The sequence below is a fragment of the Prionailurus bengalensis genome, chromosome A3 (genome assembly GCF_016509475.1).
Source record: "Prionailurus bengalensis isolate Pbe53 chromosome A3, Fcat_Pben_1.1_paternal_pri, whole genome shotgun sequence".
NCBI classification, from domain to species: Eukaryota; Metazoa; Chordata; class Mammalia; order Carnivora; family Felidae; genus Prionailurus; species Prionailurus bengalensis.
The window spans coordinates 34,763,155-34,779,614 of NC_057354.1; the positions used below are offsets into that span (position 1 = coordinate 34,763,155).

The following is a 16,460-nucleotide window of genomic DNA, read 5'->3' on the forward strand; positions in this document are numbered from 1 at the left end:
TATACCAGATTGCAAAATAACCCTGAGTGCCCACCTGACCTGCAGTCACTAAATGCTTTACCCTAATGGCATGTATGGTTTGCTTTATCCATGCCAGTTCCAACATGTGGTGGTAGATGCCTGGGGCTTTAACTTGATAAGGATTCTGTGGCTACCTAGGCTCATCCTGAAAGACTGCCATGATTGATTAGTGATGTCTGCCATGGTCACTGCACTGCTGCCATCAGCCCTGTGCTTCCATCCCCACTTCTTTTTTTCTTCATTTTGTAGTTCTTTTCCACCTCTTAATTTTTCAGGTGTTTCAGCCACATCTGGATTACTAAGTGTCGCTTCTAAGCTGTAGCTACCAACATTAGTGAATATCTTCTCGTTACATCTCTCAAAAGACTGGTTAATTATTTTTCTAACCTCTAACTGAAGAACTTGAGAAAATCGCCCCATTGCAGAGTGTTTTTCCTCGTGAACAATGAAACCATCTTCCAGGACTGAGCCGAGGAAATCCAACCCCCTCTAACCAGGCAAGGGTCTATTGCCAACCTTGGGCTCTTCCCCTGGAAGTGAGAACAGCCTCTCTGCCCACTCTGTTTAACTACCTTATTCCCCTTGCTCTGGAACTGATGTTGAGGCCTGTCCCAAGAAGTAGAGGTAATCCTCAATGTGCAGGACCCCAGGCAGCCATATGCTGATGTTCTCCGTGTTCTCAGGATGGGCCTGGGGGGCCAAGAAACCCACTTTTACTGTTCCATTGCCTTCAGAAATCATATCAGCCAAGGATCAGTCTTAGAAAAGAGCAAACTATGAGGAAAGAGACATTTACCTTTTCTGGTTAAGTGTGGTTACGTGTGGACAGGGTGATTTCTACAGCCTAAGATTAGAACGTGCTAGAAGTCACCACAAACCCCCAAAAGCTTTGTTTTCTCTATCTGATTTCCACTGCTCTTTCATCACTTGTAATGTTTATTGTTTTCTTATAATGTTGTTCACTTGCCCTTTCCATCTCCCCAGTGCTAGATACTGTAGGTAATGGTAGCTTAGCATAACAGCATGATCATGTCCCTGGTCATCCCCAGTGTCCTGGAGGTGGGCTCTGATTTTCTCACTGCTCCTTGGTGGTGGGCAGAAGTTACAGGGTCTTTATATTACAACAGTCCTTATGAACAATGGGGAAACAAGGGCCTGGGAGGTAAAGTGAGCATCACCCAGCTGCTGAGTGGAAGTGTCCTTAATAACAACTTCTAGCAACTGCATGAGTTTAAATATAACACAAAAACTCATTTACATGTTGAAGTTTCTGAGAAGTGGCTTATCCAAGAAAAAAAAAAAGCATTTATCAAAGGAATGATAAGGAGTAAAGTAGAACATTAGTCCATAGGTGAAAGCCCGTGAGAAAAAAATTAAATGCCCAAGTCATTAAGTGCATGGCTTGACAAATTGTTTAAAAGGTTGGTTGAGGGTCCAGCTCTTGATTTCGGCTCAGGTCATGATCCCAGGGTCGTGGGATCAAGTCCTGCATCAGGCTCCTCACTGAGTGTGGAGCCTGCTTGGGATTCTCTCTCCCTCTGCCCCTCCCCATTTGTGCTCTCTCTCTCTCTCTCAAATTAATTTCTTTAAATTTTTTTAATAAAAGTTTATGAAATTACCTCTTACATCAAGATACAGAAGGTTATCAGCATCACAGAAGCTTCCCTCTATGCTCCAGTCCAATCAATACCACTTCCATCTTGAAGTAACCACCATTCTAACTTCAATATTAGAGATATTAATATTAGTCAATATTGAGATTAGTTTTTCTAGAAATTTCAAAACTATATTTAACAGAATCATACAGTCTGTAGTCTTCTGCATCTGGCTTCATTTTTTGTTGTTATATGTAGCCATAGTTGGGTTTTTTTTCATTGTTATATAGCATTTGAATATATTACAATTTATTTATCCATTCTACTGTTGATACACACTTGGATTGTCTCCAGCTTTTGACTATTATGAGTAGTGATATTATGAATACTTGTACTGCAGAGAAAAAGGTAAAGACTTAAAAACAACTTCCTCTGAAATATAAATTCAATTCAAGCAAAGAAAAGAATGCATTTCCCAAGAAACATTCTCTTCTGTATGAATTTCCTAAATGATGTCACACAGAAGGGATGCTTTCTGCCCCTTCAATGATCTCCTCTACTGAGACATTTTATATGATTGAGTGGGCTCTGGTCGAAGCATTATTCTACAAAGAAAAGGCTTCCCCCAAGCTCTAAATGTTTACTTGTACTTGTATTTCTAGTACTTGAATGTACCATTTCACCACTAGAGGGCAAGAATGACTCCACAATGCTTGGCTTTGCCAGACTTGCAGTCAAAATGATTAATCATGGTTGGGTAAAAACAAGAAGCCAGGGAGAAAAGGGGAAGAGTGCACATAGGCAAAATAAACACCCATGGTCTTAAAGTGTTCTGGGTAAGGAGGGTATGAAAAATGTCGCCCATGAGTCACTTTCTGACTTTCTTTCCATCTTTCCTTTCTCCTTCCAGTTCTTAAAAACCAATTCCAGGATCCTAACTTGTTAAAACCACCAGTGGGGTGGGACTGGGTCAAACATATCTTAGAGGATGTTTTCAGCATGGCCCAGAGCCTTGATTAGGGAGGGAGGGAAGCTTATGAACTCTCAAACCCCCACGGGGTTTTGGGCAAACAACAGGGAGCCCTGCCACGTCTTCTTCTTACAAGTCATATTTCTTCCAATAAAACCACAGTGTTGACTAAAGTCAAGGCACCCATGGGTAAGGCTGCCAGCTCTAACACCTCTCCTGTCTCTCCTCCTCTCCTCCTCTCCATCCCCTTTCACCTCCCACAAACTTACCCAACATTACAGACTGAGATGTGTTGTTTTTGCGCGGGGGGAGGGAGTAGCGCGGGGGCGGGGGGAGCAGGGTAGAGAAATTCATTATGAAGCCAGTTGCCTTCAGACTATTTATAATAAATTTCTACTAGAAAAGGACATTTGGCTGACAACCATTTTCTTCTGCCTGGGCATGACCAAATACAGTAAGAATTCAAAATGAAAACTGAAAAGCGAGGAAGAAGAGTCTACAGCTGGAGCAGTCTGTTTTCACATCCCACGCTGGCGAATGACAAATGCAGAGAGGAGCCTCCTGTGTATTCCCTGTCCCCATTATCTCCTTTTGCTTCTCTGAAGGGCTAAGAAGCCTTCGGTGTTAGCCAAGGCTCCTTCCCGCTGCAGCTTAATTTTCCTTGCATAATTTTAAATACAGATCATGTCTACAGTGCAGCAATTAATGGATAGCCTAAAGACTTATTATTTCAAACTAATTGATATGTAGGAAAAGTTTAAATAACATAACAGAGAAAGGGGAAATTTTAAGTGATGTGTGCACAGTGAATTTTGATTTCTTTTTTGTTGTGAAAGTAGCAAAAACATCTGATTAATAAGGGGATGTGAGCAAAATGTAGAATTGATCTGGAAATCTTTCCCTACTGACATTCTTGAGCATGTGACTGGAACAGAGCAAGATTCAGACATTTCAGAAATGGGGAGCAAAGGGAGGGTTCAGGTCTTTCATCCCCACCCCAACCAATTCTAGAGGATTATCTCATACGAGAAATGAAGGCCAGGACATATTTCAAGTTGTGTTCTTAGGTAAGCAATAAGAAATGGGAAAATGATGCTAGTATTTCCATTGTAATTCTGCGGCCAAATCCCCCTCTTGAGGAGGATTTGTACACATATATTCACCAACAGATATGTACTAGAGTGTTCATAGCTGCAGTGTTAATAATAGCCCCAAATTGGAACTGGGCAAATGTCCATCAAGTGTTACATCAGTAAATGCAATGTAATATATTCATACAGTTTAAATCTGTACAGCAATGAAAATGGACATTCCACAATGGATGGTTTTCACAAACAAAATTCCCTCTTTAACTTGGAGGGAAGTCTATAAACGCCAAGTTCACCCAGCTGCAACAGAACTTATTCCAAATCATCAGCTCTTCCTGACCCAGGATTCCCTCCAACTTCTACGAAATGCAAGAAATGTTCTGTAATTAATGACATTACTGGCAAAACAAAACAAAACAACCCACCTTTCTAATTTCCCCACTCTGCATTCTAGCCAGTTTAATTGGAAAATTCAGAACTTAACCAAAGAAAGACTACTTTTCAAGTGAGAGAAAGGAAGAACATCTTATTTTAAGAAGCAAGTGAGAAACCTATGATGCGAGACTATGATGGCAATGTTTTCAGCATCAGAACTAGGCATTTGTAAGGAAACAGAATTCACGCCAAGCATAAAGCATAGAAAAAAAAAATAAACTACCTTTAAAATGTACTTTTTCACATTGTATTCATGTCATGAAAATATCTGAATGACTTTGACCAAGTCACTTAAACGTTAAGGTCTTCAGTCTTTTCAAATATAAAATTGCCACCTGGATTGGTGACTTTTCAGAACCCCTCAGTGTTAACCATCTACTTTGTTTTGGTAGCCCTGCATAGGTTTAAATAGACATCAGGTATACAGAATTAGATAAATAGTAATCCTTAGTTAATGATACACCCTTCTCATAGGTCCATGTTAAGACTATACTGGTCTATTTGTAATATAATAGATACCAATGATATAATTACACAACACAAAAACTAGAACACTGGTTTCTTCCTGGTCTGGTACCCCTGCCTCTCTCTCCCCACCTTCTTATCCTCCAAGATAAATCTGAATATTGTATGTATATTTTTTTTACTTTTATATTTGCATAGGTATAAGCAAACAAGTACATTATACATATATACATATATATCTACATCATATGCATGTGTATTCCTATGACACATTATTTTTTGGTTTTAGTTGTTTTCAACTTCATAAAATAGCATCATATGAAGTTAAAAGTATCATACTGAACTATAATATATGTAATAGTATAATAGTGTATAGTATAATATAGTATCATACTGTATGTAATTTTTTTAGGTTTATTTATTTTTAATTTTTTTATTTGAGAGAGGGAGAGCACTAGTGGGGGAAAGGGGCAGGAGAGAGAAAGAAAGAATCTCAAGCAGGCTCCACCCTTGGTATGGAGCCTGACACAGGGCTCAATCCCATGACCCTGGAGTTGTGACCTGAGCCAAAATCAAGAGTCAGACACTCGACCAACTGAGCCACCTAGGCCACCCCTATACTGTATTTAATCTTTTGACATTTACATTTTTCACTTAAAAATATATTGATAAACCCAACAGAAATGTACACATATATTCAACAACAGATATGTACTAGAGTGTTCATAGCTGCAGTGTTAATAATAGCCCCAAATTGGAACTGGGCAAATGTCCATCAAGTGTTACATCAGTAAATGCAATGTAATATATTCATACAATTTAATACTGTACAGCAATGAAAATGGACATTCCACAATGAATGGTTTTCACAAACAAAATATTGCATGAGAGGAGCCCCACACAAAAAAATACACACAATTTCTTGCATTTATATGGAGTCAAAAAGATAGCTACCTGGAGTGGGGGACAGGGTGGCTAGTGATTGGAAGATGGTAAGAGGGGAACTTCTGGAGTGTTGTTCTCTTTCCTGATCTGGATGCTGGTTCAATGGATGTGTTCACTTTGTGAAGAAAAAACCCCCACAAATCCATACATTTATTATATCAGTCACTGTTGATACCATCCCCAAAACTCAGAGACTTAAAACAATAAATATTCAATATTAGTCACACGTTGGTGAGCTGGGACATTCTTCTGTTCTTGATTGGACTCACTCATGTTTTAGTTAAGAGTCAGGTACACAACTCTGCTGATCTTCACTGGACCCTCTTTCAAGTTTGAGGGTCAGCTGGCTTTCGGCTGGTCTAAAATGGCCTCAGCTAGAACAATCAGATCTCTCCATATGGTCTCTCATCTACAAGTAGGCAAGCCTAGGCTTGTTCACATGTTAGTAATTGGTCTCAAAAAGCAAGAGTGGACGGGAGCCCAGGAGGCACTTTGAGGAATGCAACAGTATCACTTTTGCCATATTATATTCACACATAAAAAAGGCACAAGTGAAGAGTGAGGAAAAGCAGTGTTTTAAAAAATCAATCTAATACACATATGGCTTATGCACTTTTCTCCATGTATATACTAAGAAAAAATTTTAATAATTTATATCTCTATATGATTTATCTATATTGTTGGATGTGGCTCTAGGTTGTTTTGACTTCTAACGCTATTCCATGAATATATTACAGTTTGTGTATCCACTCTCCTATCGATGGGCATTTTTAGAGATTTTTAGGTTGTCAATGTTATAAGATCTGCTATGAACATTCCTGCACATATCCCCTTGTACACAAACTCCATTCAAGAGTTTTCCTTGGCTGTATACCAAAGCATGGAATTGCTGTGTCTTAGGGAATATGAGTTTTCAGTTTTACAAAATCATACTACATTATCTTCCTAAGTAATTGTACTGCTTTACATTTCCCTCAGTAGTATATGAGAGACACTATTGATCCAGACACTTGCCAACAGTTGATATTCAAGTCAGTCATGTTAGTATTTTCCATTAAGATAAGCGTAAGATAGTATCACATTGTGGTCTTTATTTGCCTTTCTGTGATGAAGAGAATGATCATCCTTTTGCGTTTTTTTTGTTTGTTGTTGTGTAGGTTTGGGCCATATGCTTCTTAATTAAATACTTACTTGTATCTTTTGCTTGTTTTTTAAGCTGGGTTGTCTTATTGCTTGATAGCAATTTTTTACATAGTCTCAATACTATGATTTTGTCAGGTGTGTGTGTTGTGAACATCTTTGCCAATTCACAACTTGTTTCTCACTTTATCGAAGGTGTCATTGGATTAACAAATTTCTTAATTTTAAGTATTTTAGTTTTAATTATTTAATTTTGGTTTTAATGTTTAATGTTAACTATTAAGGCTTGTTTGAGCAATTCTTAAATACCCCAAGGCCTGAAATATATTTATTTATACTTCTTCTAAAAATTTTAAAGTTTTAGTTTTGCCCTGTAAATCTTTAATCTATCAGGATTTTATCTTTGTGCATGGTGTGGGGTGAGGATCTAATTTCATATTTATTTAAATAGTTGACCATCTTTTAAAACCTTATCTGTTAAATAATTTCTTTTGTTTTTCCCATTGGTCTGCCATGCCACTATGTTCATAAATCAGAGTTTCATACATGCATGGGTCAATTTCTGGGCTACATCGTCTATTCCATTGGTGAACTTGTCTAGCCTTGTGTGTGCCCCAATCTCTTGATCGCTGTAACCCCATAACACAACCTGTATCTGATAATATACCCCTCTCTATTCCTAACTGGCTCATGTACTTCTAAGGCCAGCACTCAGGAATAGTGAGCTCATCCTTGATTGTCTCAGTAAAAGAAGCACCAGATTTGGAACTTTTTAATAAATATCATCTGCTGGGGCGCCTGGGTGGCGCAGTCGCTTAAGCCTCCGACTTCAGCCAGGTCACGATCTCGCGGTCCGTGAGTTCGAGCCCCGCGTCAGGCTCTGGGCTGATGGCTCAGAGCCTGGAGCCTGTTTCCGATTCTGTGTCTCCCTCTCTCTCTGCCCCTCCCCCATTCATGCTCTGTCTCTCTCTGTCCCAAAAATAAATAAACGTTGAAAAAAAATTTTTTTTTTAAAAATAAATAAATATCATCTGCTGAAAAATAGAAAAATACTTTAAAATAGCACAGCCCACCTACTTGTTCATATTTATATCCACATTATGAAAAGCATAACAAATATGTTTAAACCCACATTTATTAAACTCTAATATGTGTATGGATTACCTGGAGACTTTGTTAAAAATGTAAATTCTGATTCAGTGGGTCTGTGGTGAACATGAGACAATGCTGCTGGTCCTAGGACTATACTTTGAGTATCAAAACTTCATAAAATGATTTTATCCCACACATCCGGTTGGCTATCTTTTGAAAACATTTTGAAAGTTTTACCTCATTCTTCTGTTAATTCAAGAACCTTGTTTGCTTGCTTGTTTTAATCTCGCTGGACATTTTCAAAATTCCTTCCTAATTCTGAGGGTTAGGTATTTCTTGTTGAAAATTTTTTTCCAGTATAGACTCAAGTTGAAATCTCTTAGACCAAGTGAAATATTTTCTTTCACATGTTATGGATTATTCAAGTGAGTAAATATCTATTTAAATGTGATAAGACCTGGATAATACAGTGGGAATAGGAGAGGAAAGAAAAAAAAAAAAACAATATCCTGTTCTCCAGTCTACCTACCATGATAATATATATCTATTTTGCCCTTGGTCCCCTTTTATTCTACAAAAATCTCCCACTAACTTTCTATTCTAGCAAGTCATTGAGGGAATACAAATATGTAAGCTTCTCGTTAATGCTTGGTCAAAGAGGAGGTTGTTATACATAATTGGAGACTGTCATGTAAGAATAACTGAGTTTGAATTCTGACTCCATTATTTACCAGCTGTGTGACTAGCTGTGTCACTTAGCCATTAAATAATAATAGTATTTACTGCCCATAATAATGTGAGGCAATCCATAGGGAGAATCCATGCCAGTCACTTAACCCAGTACCCAGCATATAATAAATGTTCAATAAATATTCATAGTCCTAGTCATTACAGAATAGTTGCTAAGGGCCTAGAGGAAGAAAACCTTTGTGCTTAAAGCACTGGCTATTACTTTCTTTTCATGTCTGGTAACTGTAGACTTGGGTTTCATGGAATAACTCAGAGTCAAGTCTCCACACAGTGATTCACAATTCCCGAATCAATAACATTCACTGATTTGGCAGTTGACTTGCATGACTAGTTCATGTTATTATAGAATTTTACCTTGGCTCACCAATTATGTTTTAAGTTTCTAACCCATGAGAAACAACTTATATACTATTCAGAATCCCCCAAGCAACTCCCTCAGAGCCAATCATGTATATTAGTAGGTGCTCAATAAGTATTCATTCATCAATTCAACAATTAGTTGAAGTAATCCAGATATGTCCTCAGCGACCCAAGCTGGGTGAATCAGGAAAAGCATCTTAAGGCTTATTCTCTTCAAGAAATTGGCATAGTATCAGTGTGCTCACATTTGTTTCTAGAACATGATTTTCCTTATGTTTTAAGAGAACTCACAGGAAGATTCCATATACTGATAGGATAGTCATTAATTAGTTTCCAAGTTCAATTAGAAACTAAATAATCCCAGCGAGTTGCTTGACTTTCAATACATTGTTTTGACCTCATAGTAGACACAACCTTCCTAGAAAAGTCCCTACCATCATGGTGTCCATGTTTCACTTGACAGACAGGTTTGCAATTGTATTCTGTTATATAGTTTCTAAGGAAGTTGGCCACTGACTTATTAAATAACTATTAGACATAAAAATAAATGTTTTAGGGAAGGAGGAAAAGAAGGTGAACAAAAATTTGTGGACAAGTAAAGTGGAAAGATCACCAATTCTCTTTCTGACCGTATTTTAATCCAGAAGACTATATTTTAAATCAGATTTCATGTCTTGATCAGTGACATTTCTACTTGAAAATATTGATTGCGTTTGGCCCACAAGTATGAAATGCAAACATGCTTGTATAAAGCAAACAAGTTTAATTTGTGTATTTGTATTAATGACATTTGATCAAGGCACAGGAACTGTTAGTCAAGAATCATGCACATAATATGTTTGTTTGAGATGTAAATGATGGAAAAGTCATTAATTGTTGAGATGGGCCATCTTCTTTGAGACAGAGCATTTGATTAAAAGGTAGGCTGAGGAGGAAAAATGCCAATTAACTTCTGCTTCATTTGAAAAACATTGAAAATATGCATTTTGACAGATATTAAATATGTATTTTAAAGCAAAAGCTTTTTCTTTTAAATATGCATTAATTGTATCTCTGATATTATGATTCAATTATTATGCAAAAGAAATTTTCTTAAAGATACTGTTATATTTTCACTATTAAATCCAGTGCAGCAACATATTTCCTCCTGTGGAATACATTGGTTCTTCTTTTGATGGGATAAACTGTTTTTAGAATATGCTCACTATATCATACATTATTTATTCATCTCCATGTTCAGCATAATTTTTCTTGACAGCCTTTCTTTCACTTGAAATGTTGTGTAACAAAAACAGCAGAACCAATTGGCATTCGAGTTTATCCCTCTATTCCATATGCTCCTGGATGAATGGGCATCATCACTATGCTGGGCACATTTCAGCCACAGCCTTTCTTTTCTCTTCTTACAGAAGAGAACAACAATTTCTCTTCTTACAGAAATAATTTCAGAGCAGTTTGGACTCCTGTTACGTTCTATGTGACCACTGAGATTAAGGTCTATACAGTGGGGCCCAAAGGATAGCCACATTCAGATTTACTTGGATTGCTGCTTGATTTAGTCTGCTTTAAGGCCAGTTAGATCTATGTAGATTTAGAAAGGAATGTATATTTTTCATTTCAAATATAGGCACTGGATAATTTATGATAGATCTTCAGCTCACGTAGTTTATCAGCAAGTCAAATAATATCAACATGCATCAGACACGAGAGCACATCAACCTGAAAACCCCTGCAATTCACATATACCTAAAAAAAATATACCAGCTAATAAACTCAAATTAAGTTGATGTCTTAGTTTGGGTTCCCCCAGAAGCAAACCCTGAGACAAAGATTGGAATATAAGGAGTGTTTTTGAGAAGTGATCCCAAATGGGATCTATTTCTCACTTCCCAGAAACACTCCTTATACTCTACTCCTGGTCTCAGGATCTGGTACACCTGAAACCAATATAATGCCGTATTTTAACTATACTGGAATTAAAATTAAATTAAAACAATAAAAGACAATACAAATGATGACCTGAGAAATGATCCCAGGAAACTAGTAGGGGATAGGAAAGTGAAGCAGGAAAGCCTAAGGCAGCCAATAAAACGTGGGGTTTTTTTGTGTGTTTTTTTTGTGTGTTTGTTTTTTTATCAAGCAAGTTATAACTGTGGGCAACTGGTGCTCAATCCTGCTAAAGAGCTCCGGAGGAGTGTTTGGAACACGCACCCTAGAGTTACTCTACCCAAGGGTTAAGGAGCTGGGTACACATATGCTAACTACTGGGCGGCACTTCTAGCCCTCTGCCTCTCCACCGGAGAAAGCAGGCAGCTGGAAATAGGGCAGTCTGCACTGCAGTGGTTGTTCTGCAGAGTTCTGTGCTGGGCAATGACAGTCACTGTTATGGTTAGCTTCAGAATTGAGTGAGAAGCCCCTCTCCACCCCGATTCTAATATTACAGCCTTAATAATTCAAATTTTGATGGCATTGAACCCAGCACCTTGTATCTGATACATGTACCTTGACAATAGTCAAATGTATTTAGGCTTACAAATATTTTCTAAATTTGACACTACTGTCTTGGAAAAATTTAATAGGTTAACTGTATGAATGATTCTCAATGATCCATGTATGTAAGAATCGCCTGCAAAGCTTCTTTATGTTCTAAATCAAGTTTGGTTCTCAAACTCAGCCAGAGAGTTATTGATACATGGATGACTGAGCCCTCAACCCCAGAGTTTCTACTTCAGTACATTTGGTGTGGGCCTGAGAACTTGCATTTCTAACAAGATCCAGGTGATACCGATGTTCTGTGTAACCTCACACACTTTGCTTGCCTTACCCTAATCATTTCTGTATTTACCATTATTACCAAAAGAAGTATATTATATTCTTCAGATTAAAAAAATGCTAAAATGTTGAAATACATTTTCAATCTAATTCTAATTGGAAGAGTGCAGCAGAGGAACTTTTTTCTACCTCTGAAGAAGTCAGACAACTTAAGTTTGGAATTTTCTGTCCACAGTTGAAAATTTTATCATATCTTTTTGATTGACATCTATTGAAACATGGTCATTCATGGTAATGACTCATAAATGAGGATTAGATTGGTATATTTTCTGAGTGGGATTTTGTATTGCACTATGAAAATTTACATATGTAATAATGCTTTTCACTGTTGCTGGGCTAGTGATCTCTGCCACATCATGGGATATTTGTAACTTTTAGGTGTTTTATTTTACTTAGCATACAATTAGACAAAATGGTCATGTTTTTTAAATGTAATTCAGGGTTCTCATATTTTTCCTTTTTAAATCATTTTGTAATGTAATTGGATGTGCCACAAGAGTAAGAGGAATGTGACACAGGTGGAGCCTTGATAAAATTAAGTGGAAGCCACCTAGACAAATATACAAAAGGACTGGAGTTTAATGACATCCGGTACGTCAGGTTTTAGATAATCCTATTCTGTGACACCAGGGACAGGTAAACTCTTTTGTGCTATTATTGTATATTGCTTATAATTTTATCATGGTACTTATCTCAGCATATCACATTATTATTTTATGTTTCATATCCTCCTGCTGATCTGGGGACTTGAAACGAGAATGATGTCTCATCCATGTCTCTATGCCTAGTATTAGTCACAGTACTTGGAAGAGTATTCACTACATTTTAGATAAATGAGTGAATAAATCAATACATGTTTGAGTCAGTAAAGGCCAAAAATGTAGGTAAATGTAGAGAATGAGCCATGAATCAGTGGCTTTTGCCATCCAGTCCAGTAATGCAAGTATCAGGTTGCATTTCATGATTTGGGATTATTGTGGCTCTCTGGCTGGCAAGGCCAATGGAGAACCAGAACTTGATAGAACTTAGTAGACTTTCTGTCACGAGTAGCTTTCCTTGAAGCCAATTAGTGTGTAAGTAAGGATGCCTATGATCTGTCAGAAGGGTTTTCAGTCCTCTATATTAGATAATCTGAAGAAATCGCCCAAATTTTTGGAAGAAGTCCCAGGCCAGGAGATTGTTAGTTGATGGGAAGGGGGAAGCAGGAAGTAAGATGTAGATAACTAGCTCTGCCTTATTATCTAAGCAGAAGAAAAAGGAATCATATTTTATTTAAAAAATATTTTTAAAATTTTTTTAATGTTTATTTGAGAGAGAGAGAGAGCGCGCACAAGCAGAGAAGGGGCAGTGAGAGGAAGACACAGAATCTGAAGCAGGCTCCAGGCTGTGAGCTGTCAGCATAGAGCCCAACATGAGGCTCAAACTCATAGACCGCGAGATCATGACCTAAGCTGAAGTCAGGCGCTCAACCGACTGAGCCACCCAGGCTCCCCAAGGAATCATATTTTATAATTGATTTGCAATAATACTTAATTGAAATCACCCACTGCTGTCTCTATAAAAGTAACTTCACAAGTACACTCTAAGCTCTGTATACGCTTTTCAATCCAGTGATAACAATAGAAGAAAAGGGCTATTTTTTTTCAATCCTGCATTTTCCTTGTAGAAGGGAAATAGATGAAGAGTGATGGAAAGTAATAATACCCTTGGGTTTCATAACACTAGCTCTTTCTCTCTTACAAAACATTCAAGATTTATTGTTAGGATTATTCTCTAAAGCTACTTTAAATCCAGAATCATCGAATGAGCCCCCAAGCAACCTTAAGAGGCCATCTTTGTGGTATAAAAATTGGCTAATAAAGATGAATTATAAATAGGAAAAGCACTTATAATATCTACGTGTATATTCAGCATTCCTCTAACCTTAAACTGTGAAACTTAAATTATATATAAGAATGTATTGGTTAACATAACACTAGCTACTGTAACAAGCAGTACCAAAAGGTCATTTGCTTCATACGATAGAATTTTATTTCTTTTTCATGTAATGAAGTCCGGTGTGAGTGTTTCTGGTTGGTGCATAGCCTGCTTCCACATGCTAATTCAGAGAACCAGGTTCTTTTCATAATGTGACTCCACCAACCCCCTGGGTCTTGCTGGGAAAAGGGAAGGAAACAGTAGAGATACCTCATATGTCTCTAAAAAGTCCTGCCTTGACCTCTCCTAGACAAGAACTGGTCAAATGGCCACCCCTGAGGGCAAAGATAGTGAGAAGGGCTTGTAAACATTGTTCCTGTCTAGGTAGCTGCCATGTAGACACAGCAGACACCATGGGAGTGTGAATGTAAATTTAGGGGATAACTAGTCATTTTCTGCAATGTAGATCAAGACAATGGAATTCAAATCTGCTATGTCTAGAATGACTCTAAATTGACTGCCACTCTTATAAGACCCCAAAGATAAAGTCAGTAGAGTAACCACTTTGTGTTCCAAATCACCTCTGCGGACCTCTCAAAAAAAAGGATCCATCAGCAGAAGGATCTAGACTAGACCACTTAAAAAAGACATTTCTATAAAAACACCTTGAAATTAGGTTTATCCCATTTCTGATTTTAAACCCTACAGGTTTAGCACTGTCACATCACCACACCATGATAACTGAGGAAATGGGAGAATAGAGGGACATGCCAAATTATTTAGCGAGTGCCTTCCGGAGTAGCTGCTTGGCTCAAAAGCTAAGTGAAGTGTCATCTTCCCAGTGATTGTTGCCTTATCAAAGATTCAGGACACCAGTACAATGCAGTTATGTCTCCATTCATTCAGCAAAGAGGATGGAAGTTAATCCCTGGGTAGGGAGGCCTCAGCAGACTATTAGATCAAGTCCAAATACAAACCCATGGAATACATTACCCAGGTATTTCAGAGGTTGTAAATGGACTTGCACGGTGTTTTTATTTTTTTACATTTAATTATCTTTTTTTAGTAATCTCTACACTCAATGTGGGGCTTGCACCCATGACTCCAAGATCAAGAGTCACCTGTCCCTCCGACTGAGCCAGCCAGGCATTCCAAACCTGTACAGTGTTTTTAAAATTTCTAGCGTAGGTGCCAATACTGAAAAACCATAAGATTTAACATGAAAATCCAGATTGCTAGCTTCTTTTGAAAAATCAGATGTAGCAACCTCAAGCATATACATGGCAGCAATCTAGTTAGTAGATCACCACAATTCCTGCCCAGCCCCAGCCACTCATTTACCTTTTTCCCTGGCCCTGTGTCAGTTTGTTCTCTGAGAAATTCCAATATGGGCTCCAACTTCACCTTGGATGGAGAATTCAGGATTAACAATCAGACTTCTCAAAAACCCTGAGGCCAGGACAACAAATGTCTAGTTTATTCTCAGATCAAGTTGGAAATGGGCAACCTAAAACCACAATGATTTAAGCAGAAGACAGAAGTATTATATTTAGAAGGAGTGGGTATATAATTAGGAAATACTTGCTCCCTAAGAATCAAAATCAATTATCCTGATAAAACCCTAGCACAGCTAACCACTCTTGAAATATACATTTATAAAAAGAAAAAGAAAAACCAAAACTAATTTTAGGTGATCAGAAGGGCGTTCTCCAGGGACACGGCTGAGTTCATTCCAGGACATTTGACACAGCCCGTCTCTTGTTTTTTAAATGCATAGGCTTTAAGTCAGGAGAGAGCGTTTTTTAGCTAAGGCTCAAGTTGGATAATTCCGAATGCTTTGTAAGTCTTAAAAGGAGTTAAGAGAAGAAAGGTGCATGCAGATGAGGACGCTCTGATCCCTGGCAGACCCATGCAGGGGCAGGACCCTCCATGAGAATAGTGTCAGTAACTAACTGGGATGTCTCAAAGGATTCCAGCCCAAGACTTCCCACAGAGGATGTTTTGCTGGAAGTCTCCCTTATCTGAGATGGTTGTATGCACCACCTGCACCACAGACATTTGTTTCTAACGTGACTCACTATAGAGATTGAATTCATAATGTAAATTCAATTCTTCCCTGCTGGTGGCATTCCACTTGATTGAAAAGAAATACACACTTCATCTAAAAATAATTAGCCTTTGAACGACCGTTTATTTCAATTGACTTGAGGCTTTTTATTGATTCTTTTAGGGTTTATGTGGCTGAGAGAATAAGATTCTTCTAGTGTGGTCTTTCTTACCTCTCACCAATGGGTGAGCATTTAAGTATGAAATACAATTCCAGATGGCCACAGGTATTCATACCTCACTACTAACTTCTACCAAATCTAATTCACAGATTTGTGTTGTTTCTTGGGGCCCATAGGTATTTGAATTTGGAGATTCTGAAATTAATGAACATGTATTAAACTGGTGAATACGTGAAAAGTCCTAAGAACAGTGCCTGCCACATAATAACCACTCAGTAACCTACAGTTAAATCACTACTATTTTTATTGTTCTTTCATTGCAGTTTACTAGCAATATTTACTACATTGGTTCTACCCCAAGAGATTTTCTTTTTTTCTTGTAAACCTGGGTGTTTTTCTTCTTCCAGTTTTTCATTTGCTTATTCCTTCCTGTAGTATCTGACTCTACAGAAATAATCTGGTTAAATTAGACTGTGCTAAATGGCAAACAGGAAAACAGCCGGCTGACCAAATAACAGATCCTAAGCTGAAGAATTACATAGTAGGGAGTGAAAAGCCAATGTCTTCTAAGCATGACAGATGCAAATAGAAAAACCCACTGAAGGCTTAGAAATAGACCAGG

The 16,460-nt window shown here is 37.8% G+C and overlaps 1 protein-coding gene across 2 annotated transcripts in view; it reads left to right on the forward strand.

Moving 5' to 3' along the window:
• The window catches only part of PLCB1 (phospholipase C beta 1), a 702,259-nt gene that overhangs the window by 664,137 nt on the left and 21,662 nt on the right, over positions 1–16,460 (forward strand). The gene's annotated exons all lie outside the window — the stretch shown is intronic.